Below are 10,956 nucleotides of genomic sequence, written 5' to 3' on the forward strand. Positions count from 1 at the left end.
TACAGTGAAAGATACGGGTTCTCGATTTCATTTCAGATAGCTACTTGGTTGTCCCCAAAACATTCATTAAGAAGTTCCTCGTTACTCACTCATTTGAAACTACATACTAATATTAGGATGCATTTTGGACTATGTATGAATCTCTGTTCTTTGCATGTTGTCATTTCATACTCACACCACACCGCCACACTATTTTAATTATTGAAGCTTTTATAGTGCACTTTAAAGCTTAGCATGAACAATGATGGTTCTTCTCATAATTTTTCTGGCTAGATAGTATTTTTATTTGTATCATTTTATATCTGTAAATTAACTTTGGCAGAACTGACATCTTCTTGATATTGAATCTCCTAACTTAATACATTAAGTCTTTATTTTTACTTTTGTATCCATCAAGAATTATTTTAAAATTTCATTGTAAAGATTATACATATATCTAGTTGGGTTTCTTGGTAATTTGACTTCTGTTATTTTTTTAAAGTATTGTCATTTTTATACTTTATTAAGGCTATTGATTTCTGATATTTTCTACTAACTTACTGAGCTAATTTATTCTTGGTGATTTTTTTAGAAGATTCTCTAAGGTTTTACAATTACATAAGCATGAAATCTGCAAGTAGTGATAGTTTTTTCACCTGCCTTCCAATTCACACCTCTAATATATTTGTCTTATGAAATTACATTGTTTGATACCTCTGGTAAAATATTAACAGTAAAAGTTAAAGGGGATCTGTATCAAGTTCTCTAATTATGTATTTCTTGAAACCTATTTTAGACAGTTTCTATTGATTTCTATTATGAAAAATTAAGACTTTTGCTTAAGCACACTATCCTCTTAAATGTATTGTTTCCTGACTATCTTTTGATTAGTAATGTTGTCTTTTATTGTCAAAGTTTATAACATTTCAATTCAATTAGTGATTAAGCCTTAAGTCTTTAATTAACTCTTATATACTTTATTAGATATTTATTCTAAAAGAGCAAATATTATGATTATATAAATGCTATTCATGAAGGGATCAGTAAAAGAGTAATATGATCCTGTGCCACTCATTTTTGCTGCTCCAAAGAGAATGTTCAATTAACAACTATTTGATTTTTTTCTGAACTTGCTTCCAGTCTTGCTCAACCTCTTGTAGGTCACATTTCATTGTTATTCAGTCTGTGTATTATTCTCTTTTGAAAATTCCTTGATTTCTGAAGTAATCCCTCAGATAATATTTCCATATGGGATGTATGAGTAGTGTATATTTTGTTTCATTGGAAAACAGGAAATATTTTTATTTTGTTCTGTACTTTACTGATTATTTAGATGGATACAGAATAATTTCAATCCGATTGCCTGAAGCAGGCGACTGCTTCAGTCACCTTGCCTTTTAGAGTCGACTGTTGCTAATGGAAAGTCTGATACCTATTTGATTTTCATCCTTTGGCCTGTGGTCAGTTTTTCTTCCTCTCTTGGGAAGTTTTTAGACTTTTCTATTAGTTCTTTGGAATTCTGACATTGTACATCAATTTGGATCCACGGATGGGTTTTTTTCTTTTTTTTGGTTGTTGCTGTTCATCCACCTGCTTAACTCTCCGAAGATTGTTTTAATATGAAGACTTCTAACTTTTTTCAACTCACGACAATGTTGTAAAGTATGATTATTACTCTCAATTTACAAATAAGATTTAGAAAGATAAACCAATCTGCTCCAGATCACTTCCTGATTTCTCCACTGTGCCAAACTTATAGTGATTTAGAATACACCTGAAGGCCATACTTGAGATTACTTTTGGTGCAAAGGATAAAACACTTAGGTTTCAGATTTAGAAACCTGAATAGTTATCCTTGAAATTTTGGTGTTCATGACAACAAATAATTAATAAATTGATGTTTATATTTGCAAGTTCTATTTACTATTTTTAAAAATGAGAAGTATTTGATTAGCTATATCCCTATGGGGCCCTTCCCTGATTATATCTCAAGAAAATCACTTCCTTTGTAGGGCCTTAAAGTTAAGTAGTAAGTAGAAATAGTGGAAATGGTATTTTCTGGGGAAAGTAATAGTAGAATTTGCTTTATATATATATAAAGAATTCATAGCAGATTTTTATAAAATGAGTTAGAAGAATAAAGTGATGAAGGCAAGACCATGCGCTCTCAGCATGTGACAGACACCAAGAATTTATGAGTCACAATGGTTCTCAGCCAGGGAGTTCCCCAAGGTCATGTTGCAAACCAGTGGTAGAATAAATAATAAGCATTTTTTAAAATATCAAATTCCTTTCCCAGCATATCAACTGAAGACACTTCCTTACCTCATTTCTCCATAGGCAGTCAGGAGATTTGCCATGACTAACAGGGGACGCACCAAATTCCCTTCCATCACACTGAGCTTTTTGAGCCACATGTAAAAGAAGCTAGAGTCTCCCACTCCAGCTGGTGGTCAGCTCCCTGACTAGACACACGCAGAAAGGGGGAGTGTTATGTCCTTGGAGTGAAAGGATCATAAATCCAAAGACCATTGGTAGTTGTGCTGGTTTATTATGGGTGGAATTCTCTACTGGATGGAGTAAAACGTGGTGTCATGACGCACAACCAAGATATTCTCTACCAGGGTCTCAGAGCCTTGGTACCATTGAAATTTGGTTCCAGGTGACTCTGTTCTGTGGGAGGCTGTCCTGGACATTGTACAATGTTTTGCAACACCCCTGGCGTCTACTCACTAGACGCCAGTTGTGAGAATGACAAATGTCTTTTAGATGTCGCCAAATATCCCCCAGGTGGAGAAAACTGTCTCTGATTGAGGCCCACTCATAAATAGAGATTCAAGGCAATGTATTTTAGTAAATAACTCTGAAAAATATATAAAAAGCTTTCCAAACTGCATTCTACATTTCATACGGAAGTCTTTGAAGAGTATGTATTACAACCTAAACATTTCAGGCTCTGAAAAGAGGCAAAGACTCTTTATATAAATACAGTGAACTACTGGGACCATCAGATAGCAATACTGAAATACACAAAATAAAATTCTGTGTGTAGCAGGAGAAATAATTTTCTGATCAGATTATCAGTCTCAGCCAGTGTTATTAATAACAAACATGGCAGTTAATCTATCTGTTCAAGCCTTTATGCTTCATAATGTCTAAACATGATTTGAAAAAACATATTCATACTTTGAAAATAGAACAACTATTTTGTAAAGATGATTCAGTCAGCAGGATGCTCTGACTGGCACTCCCTAAATTCTATTTTTGTTGAGAGGAGTGATTGCCTTAAAAAAGAGACACTGAACTTAGAAAGTGTTAAACCACTTTTGCTGCACATTTTTGCTTGGATAAATTTGCCAATGGTCATAACTTATGCCCTGTATGATAATCTTGTGCCAGATGTTTGGAAAGTGAATGAAGGAATTACTCAATCTAACCAGGAGGCTAAAATAGACAATCTGCAGAGAAGAATTTGAATTTTTGACTGTTGCCTAATAATATTGATATTTCTTACTTCTGTTTACTGTATTGACAATGGAATGTTGCCTACAATGCCTATAAAAAGAATTTTATGTTATTTTAACATTGACCCAATCTATCTTTCTAGATGGGAGTGTGGGGGCGGCGAGAAAATAATAACACGTTAAAAGTTTCTAGTGAAAGAAAGGGAATCTTTAAGTGAAAATGGCTATTTGTAAGTTCAAAGTGTTATTCTACACTAAGCTTTCTAAGCACATGAGGTCCTTACATATAATTAAGTGGATGCACATAAAAAGATACACATATTGAACATACATATGCACATGTGTATGTATGGGCTTCCCAGGTGGTGCTCGTTGTAAAAACCCACCTGCCAATGCAGAAGGCGTAAGAGACATGGGTTCACTCCCTGGGTCAGGAAGATCCCCTGGAGGAGGGCTTGGCAACTCACTCCAATATTCTTGCCTGGAGAATCCCATGGACAGAGGAGCCTGGTGGGCTACAGTCCAGAGAGTTGCAGAGCTGGACATGACTGAAGTGCCTGAGCACACATGCATGTGTATGTATGTATTTGATCACTTTCACAATAACTAGCCCTGGGGAACCATCCTTACAGAGCACCATGGAAGATGGACATTGTTGAGTTTGTGGGGTGAGGGGATTGTGAGTAAAACTGCTTTATCTGTTAATTAATATTTCTGTAACACTTCCACAATGCTATCTGCTAAGTCAGTGAATCAATCGATTCGTCCATTAGCCAGTCACCTTCAAAGGGCCTGTGGGTCTGCAGAAGGCTAAGCCTCCTGAACTTTCTGAAGGAATATGTGTCCAAAGCTTATTTGGGAAAAAACCCACCAACCCAGGAATCAGGATCCAAAGTCTCTTCTTTGGCCAGCATTCATGAGTATTTAGAGACTCTTATTAGAGGAGGGATAAGCAAAGAATGTGTACGTTCCCCAAGAGAGTGGAAAAACACCAAAAGCGTCTTTCTAATAGCAGGACAAAGAAGATGAGAAGCAGTTAGGAAGAAAGCCAGCGCAAAAGGGAAGGGTCAGGGGTGCCTGACAGGAGAAGTCCACGGCTTTGATAAACTCTGAAGAATTCATTTTCAGGCCTCTGCCCTGCCTAACCTGTTAGAAAGGGAAAGGGCTTCTGGCTCAGAAGATAGAAAATTCAAAAGGAAACGTGAAATGAAGAAGCAGCAAAGGTCATATTTCTTCTTTCATAGCATAGTAGCTTCAAATGAAGCTTTGTGAAGAAAATCTAGAAATGTTCCTAAATATAAATAAAATACATTTCCTGGAGACGGTACCACACCAAGGAACGCAGACAAAGGAAAGAGAGTGTTTGATATTGGTCTTTCAAGCCAGGGCTATGTGAGAAGCTGTCAAGCCGTCTTCTGCAAGCCACAAGGGGAGAGCACCTTACTTCCCACCCAGGGAGGCGGGGGAAGTGGGAGGGGGATTCACCTTCATCGTTTAACCCTGCTCACTCTTGTCCTTCACACCCACTCAGCCCTGCTGCAGTGAAAGAGCAGGACCTTGACTGTCCCTGGAAACCCCAGCTAAAATGCATCTGTTTTACACACCTCTCATATTCTAGGTGTGAAATGCTAACTATAAATATGTAATAGATGCAAAGTGCTTTTTAAACTAGAATATGCTTTGCCAAGTAGAGTTATTAATATCAGAAATAACCCACCTAAAAACCTGATAAATGAAAGTTTAAATCTGCCTCTTATTGTTCATGGGCCATGTTTCTGAAAGACACCCAAAGACACAGCACATTTTCTGTGTGTTCATGTCTTTGGTGATTGTTTTTAGTCATGCAGTCATTAGGATATTCAACCATATAATTGATTATTCATGTCTGTAAATAACTTAAAAAAGAATTTTTAGGTCAGCAGAATTCTTGCTGATCTTCCCATATTTCCCACCACTTCTACTCCATCCCAATCCATCCCTTTCTCCATACAACAGGTTAAGAGTAGATTCCATCTTCAACTGCAAAAAGAACTATGCTCAGATTCCCTCTTGAAAAGACTTTGTGAAACAAACAAACATCTCAGGAAGAGCCAAGTATAGCCTATTATCTATCAGTTTCTTTACCATCTGAGCCACCAGGGAAGTCCTATCTATCAGTTTCTTTAACGTGTAATAAATTCTCCGAAAACTTAGGGGCTTAAAACAGCAATAATTTATCAGCTGACGATGTTGACACAGCAACACGGACTGGGTTCAGCAAAGAGCAGTTCCACTGGTCTCATCTGGGCTCTTTTTCCTTTGGTCAGTGGGCAGGTGGTCGAGGGGCAGCTTGGTCTAGAATGGCCTACTCTCATATTGCTTGTTGGTGAGAAGCTCACTGGGTCAAGTGCCTCCAAAAGATAGCCTGGGCTTGTGGCAATTTCAGGATTCTCAGGGCAGCAACAGAGAAAGTCCTGATGGGCAAGTACTTTTCAAGCCTCTACTTTGATCAAAGGAAGTTCTGTAGCCACGTTCAGATTCAAGAGGTTGGGAAACAAACTCTTGATGGGAGATGATGCCAAGTCATATTGCAGAAGTATGCGCACAAAGGAATGGGAAAAGTTTTGGGGCCATTTCCAGCAATTTATTATATATGGCTACGGTGTACTTTTTTAAATGGTGGTTAGAAGGCACATTAGATGTTCTTTCAGGCCAAACTCCCATCAAAAGATGGAATCAATAGCGTATCCTATGTGAGTTTCCAATCGTTGCTGTGATGATTATAAATCCCTTACTTACAAAAAAATGTGATTGCATCCATGCATCGTCCATCTATTTGTCTCAGCTCTACTGTGAGACCAGACCACAGACCAAGCAAAGTCCTGCTCTCATATGATATCCCTCTGATGTGTAAGATTGGCCAGTGGGCCTTCCCTTTTACAGGCCGCTCATCTCAGGTCCTTCCACTGTTTTTCTTTGGGTGTGGTTGCTGCCGTGTTGTGCTCAGGTGCTCAGTCGTGTCCGACTCTATGTGACCCCATGGACTGTAGCCCACCAGGCCCCTCAGTCCATGGGATTTCCCAGGCACGAATACTGGAGTGGGCTGTCATTTCCTCCTCCAGGAGATCTTCCTGACCCAGGGATTGAACCTGGGTCTCTTGCATCTCCTGAACTGGCAGGTGGATTCTTTACCGTTAACCTGGGTTGCAACACCTTAAGTATTCTACTTGCTCTCGTTTACCTTTGCTCCAACTTGATGCCAACCTAAGCGGAAAGCAAAAGGCCAGGTGTGATGCACCAGCATGCAGAAAAGGGGACTACCCTTTTCTTCAACCCATATTCTTTACTTCCAGGAAGCCTTGCAGCACTCGCTTAACTCAGATTGTATGGGCAGCCACAAGTCTCCCCAACCTGTACACAGATACTGTTGTGGAAAAAGATACAAGCCCTTATAATCTTGTCAAATTTCACTTTATGATATTGGGTCCCCTCCCCTTTTTTTTAATTGCCGAGTCCTTTTGGGATCTTTGCAAAATATTTGATGACACAGATGGAACCCATGAACTCAGTCAGTGTGATTTCTACATCTTAATTCAAGCATTGGGATAAGCTACTGGACAGAACAGGAATGAGGACAAACTTCCAAGGCAGACCACTAGGAACTGTCTCCCTTTTATGTGTCTACCTCACTCCAGTGTGGTATAGTGGGAACTTTGTCAAATTCATCGCTAAAATCTAGTTACACGGTATCTATCTCATTCTTCTCATTCATCAGAGTAGTCAACTGGCCCCATAAGAAGTGAGGTTAGTGTGATTCCTGGAGAAAACAACTTTTTACCAAATCTTCATAAGATATTCCTAATGACAATTATTTCTGAGAGTGATGTTAATTTTACCAGTCTGTATTAAAAACCATGATACTTTTCTGATTTCCTTGTACTTTTTCTGTGCTCCACAATTTATTTCCCAAATAACACTGACAACAGGTTCAGATGAGTCTTCAGTAAGCTCTCTCTCCATCCCCTGGGAAATATATTATTTCCCTAGGCTAACACCCATTTTTGCTCATTCGGCAGCAATATGTGCCCTTTGCTTAGTTCAGATATTAAAATGCACATACAAATTCATTTCTCCATCCAAGTTGCGTTTATTAAACACCTACTCTATCTGAGGCAATGGGGCCTTTATCCAGAGGGCCGTTTGTGAATGAGCATGCCTAGAAACAAAGCCCCAAAGTGCATTTTATTCCATACTTTGGCATTTGGAATTCTATACACAGTGGAGATCTGATGACTAGTTTCAAGTAGGAAAGTGATATAATCAAATCTGTAGGCTAAATAGATCTCTCTAGAACGAGTTTAGAGGATACTATAAGGGTGCAAGCTAGGAGACTCTTGTAGTAAATTGAGACATACAGTGAAGGCTGGATTAAAACAGTGGCAGTGGAGACAAAAATGAGACATGAATTCATTTAAGAATGGAAAGACTTTGGCAACTGGATGAATGAGAGTGAGACGCAAGGTCCTAGGATAACTTTCCTTAGTTTCTGGCTGAATTATTTGGATGGATAGCTGGACATTTACTAAGAAAGGGAAGAGGTTATTGATTTTATGTTACCATTCCAGGACTACACATATTTTATTAAATTTGAATTATTTTGAGAACTAAATTTCCTATGTCTCTTTTTTTCTCATTGCTTAGCATCTCTTATGATTGTATAATCAGGTGAAAATATTCTAGACTATCCTAAAACTCCTCAATTGTTTGCCTCTTCAGTATCTCATTTGCTTGATACAGCTTAATATTTCGCCTAGAAATTTTAAAGTATTTCTTTCACTTGACCATCTTCACCCTGATTACCAAGAATTCACTTTCTCTTCAAGTTCCCATCACATTCACTTTACCAGCAAATTTCTCTAAATCTAAAGAAGATCTAGATTATCTTCCTCCTAACTCCCTAGGACGTGAAACGATCAGCAGCCCATCTGGAATTTCTCAGATGCTGTGCCTTTTGGCTGAATGAGATTTAGAGCTGTCTTGATGCTTAAAGTCCATAATCACTCACTTGTGTTTCTTGCTTTTAGGTCAGTTTTATGATTTATTTCAAAAGCACATTATCCATCCCCTACACCAGGCCCAGAAGCCTATGGGTTACAATTCTATCACTTTTATACCTGAGGGAGACACTGGATCAGACTTGTAGAACTTTAGGTCTAGAAAGGACTAGAGATCCCACCTACTGCTCACTTTATAGTTAAGTAAACCAAAGTCCTGGGAGATTATGTGATTTGTGTACGTTTGCACAACTGGTTAGTTAGGGGCATAGCCAGGGCTAGAACATATGTCTCCTGACGTTTAGCCAAAATATGTATTATGTTTTTCCCTTGGCACGAAGTCAGACACTAGGACTTAAGTAAAGAATTTAGGGTATTCTACATCCAGCATGGCAGGGGCCCAATGACGCACTAAGAATATAACATAGGAGTATATGATTGTGTGATGCTGTGAAGATGTCCTTATATAGTAGTACGTAGATTCTTGGGTACTGATGTAGTCAGCTGCATTTTCCAGCCAAAGGGGCCCACAGTTCTTTGACCCAACAACTTTCACACTCCTCAGGGGTTGTACTGACCACTGGAGAGAACTCTGTGAAATCCCAGGGCAGAATCGAGGGCTGGGTCCACTCACCGCGTCATCGATCATGTATGTTTCCCTTGGCACTGCCTTATCTGGTTCAGTAGTAGACCAAAAGAAAGTGACATTTAACCAAGCCCCAATTTTTATTCTTGTTCGTATCTAAACCTGAACGAGTGCTTTGTGGTCAGGTCTGTTTCAAGGGAGTTCCAGAAAGTCCCCATGTTCAAGTGCTCCCTGGAGGCAAGGGTACCAACTATATCTAGCAAAAAGAAAAAAAAAAAAGGAAAATAAATAAAGAAAAATGTCTCCAACAAAGAGAGGGGTCACGCAGAGCCTGCGCCTGGCAAGGCTCAGCATAGAAGCCACTGAGGCTACAGCGGGTGGGGGTGACCCAGAAAATGATCCATGCGCCATACTCTAGCCTGCCCTTTGTTGCACTATGGGTGTGAATGTGTGCACGCTTGCTCAGTCCTGTCTGACTCTTTGGGACCCCGTGGACTGTAGCCCGCCAGGCTCCTCTGTCCGTGGAATTTTCCAGGCAGGAATACTGGAGTGGGTTGCCATTTCCTTCTCCACTATAAGTACTCCCAAATGAGTTCTCACACCCAACTAGACTCAAGGGTGGCTCCCAACCACTGTTCTGGAGGAGAAAGAGCCCCATCTAGAAGCTACAAGCCCACCTGTAGCTGACTCAGAGGAGAGCTATGAGTTGGCCATGCCACTGGAGAGCTTGGTCCCTAGAAGGCCAGGAAATAACTCAAGGATCCAGCACCAGAGGACAAGGCCAAGGGTCATACAGATCGCCCTCTGTGGGAACTCCTTCCCTCTGGGACATCGGAGTCTACTTGCTAAACCAGGAAACACTCTGGCATTTCCATATGCCCTCTGCGAAGCAGACAGTCACCTTCAACTCTGTGACCCCTTGGAATGTAGCCTGCCAGGCTCCTCCATCCATGGAATTCCCCAGGCAAGAATACTGGAGTGGGTTACTGCTCCTTTCTCCAGGGGATCTTCCCAACCCAGGGATCGAGCCCAGGTCTCTTTCATTGCAGGCAGATTTTTTACCATCTGAGCCACCAAGGAAGCCCCGTTGATAAAGGGTTGCAATACAATATTGGTCCTTTTTAAAGTGAACACGTCATTTTTTAATGTTGAATAGAGGTAAATATTTGTGTTACTCATCCTTCTACCTCACCATAGCATTTTAGTTCCTTTAAAAGACAAGATATGACAATACCATACACACTGTAAATTTATCTCTTCAAGTTTATTTTCATCTCTAAGGAGCTATTGCTTCCCTGGTGGCTCAGAGGTTAAAGCGTCTGCCTGCAGTGCAGGAGACCCAGGTTCGATCCCTGAGTCAGGAAGATCCCCTGGAGAAGGAAATGGCAACCCACTCCAGTACTCTTGCCTGGAGAATCCATCCCATGGTGGGAGGAGCCTGGTATGCTACAGTCCATGGGGTCGCAAAGAGTCAGACATGACTGAGCGACTTCACTCACTCAAGGAGCTATTGATCACCTCAGGTTTACCAGTAGGCTGCCCCAGGGTATGTCCATGTTATCTGAAGCTGTGAAAGTATTGTATTCTTTCATTTTTCCTGGATAAAACTGGCCCTGCCAGTCAAGTTCTTTGAGGCTATAAGGACAATGCACCCTCCTGCAAAGAGTAATTGTAACTGTAAAGCGAAAATTGGTTTAGCACACACATGGAAACAAGAAGTAGAAGGATAATTTTCCATCCCTTGTCACTTTGGGCTTTCGTTCTCATCATCCTGGGGTCTGCAGTATATTTTAGATTCTTCCAAGATAATATCTCAGGGTTGCTAGGGAAATAAACTTGAGCTCAAGTGGCCAGACCTTTCTTTGTTCACCTTGCAATTGAGCTTTCCCCAGAA

The 10,956-nt window shown here is 40.1% G+C and overlaps 1 non-coding gene across 1 annotated transcript; it reads left to right on the forward strand.

Annotated features, from left to right (window-relative positions):
• Positions 1 to 10,354: 10,354 nt before the first annotated feature.
• TRNAC-GCA (transfer RNA cysteine (anticodon GCA)) lies at positions 10,355 to 10,427 on the forward strand. The gene has a single exon. It is a non-coding gene; the product is annotated as a tRNA-Cys (tRNA).
• Positions 10,428 to 10,956: the final 529 nt, after the last annotated feature.

The sequence above is a fragment of the Dama dama genome, chromosome 7, assembly GCF_033118175.1.
Source record: "Dama dama isolate Ldn47 chromosome 7, ASM3311817v1, whole genome shotgun sequence".
In the NCBI taxonomy this organism is placed as follows: Eukaryota; Metazoa; Chordata; class Mammalia; order Artiodactyla; family Cervidae; genus Dama; species Dama dama.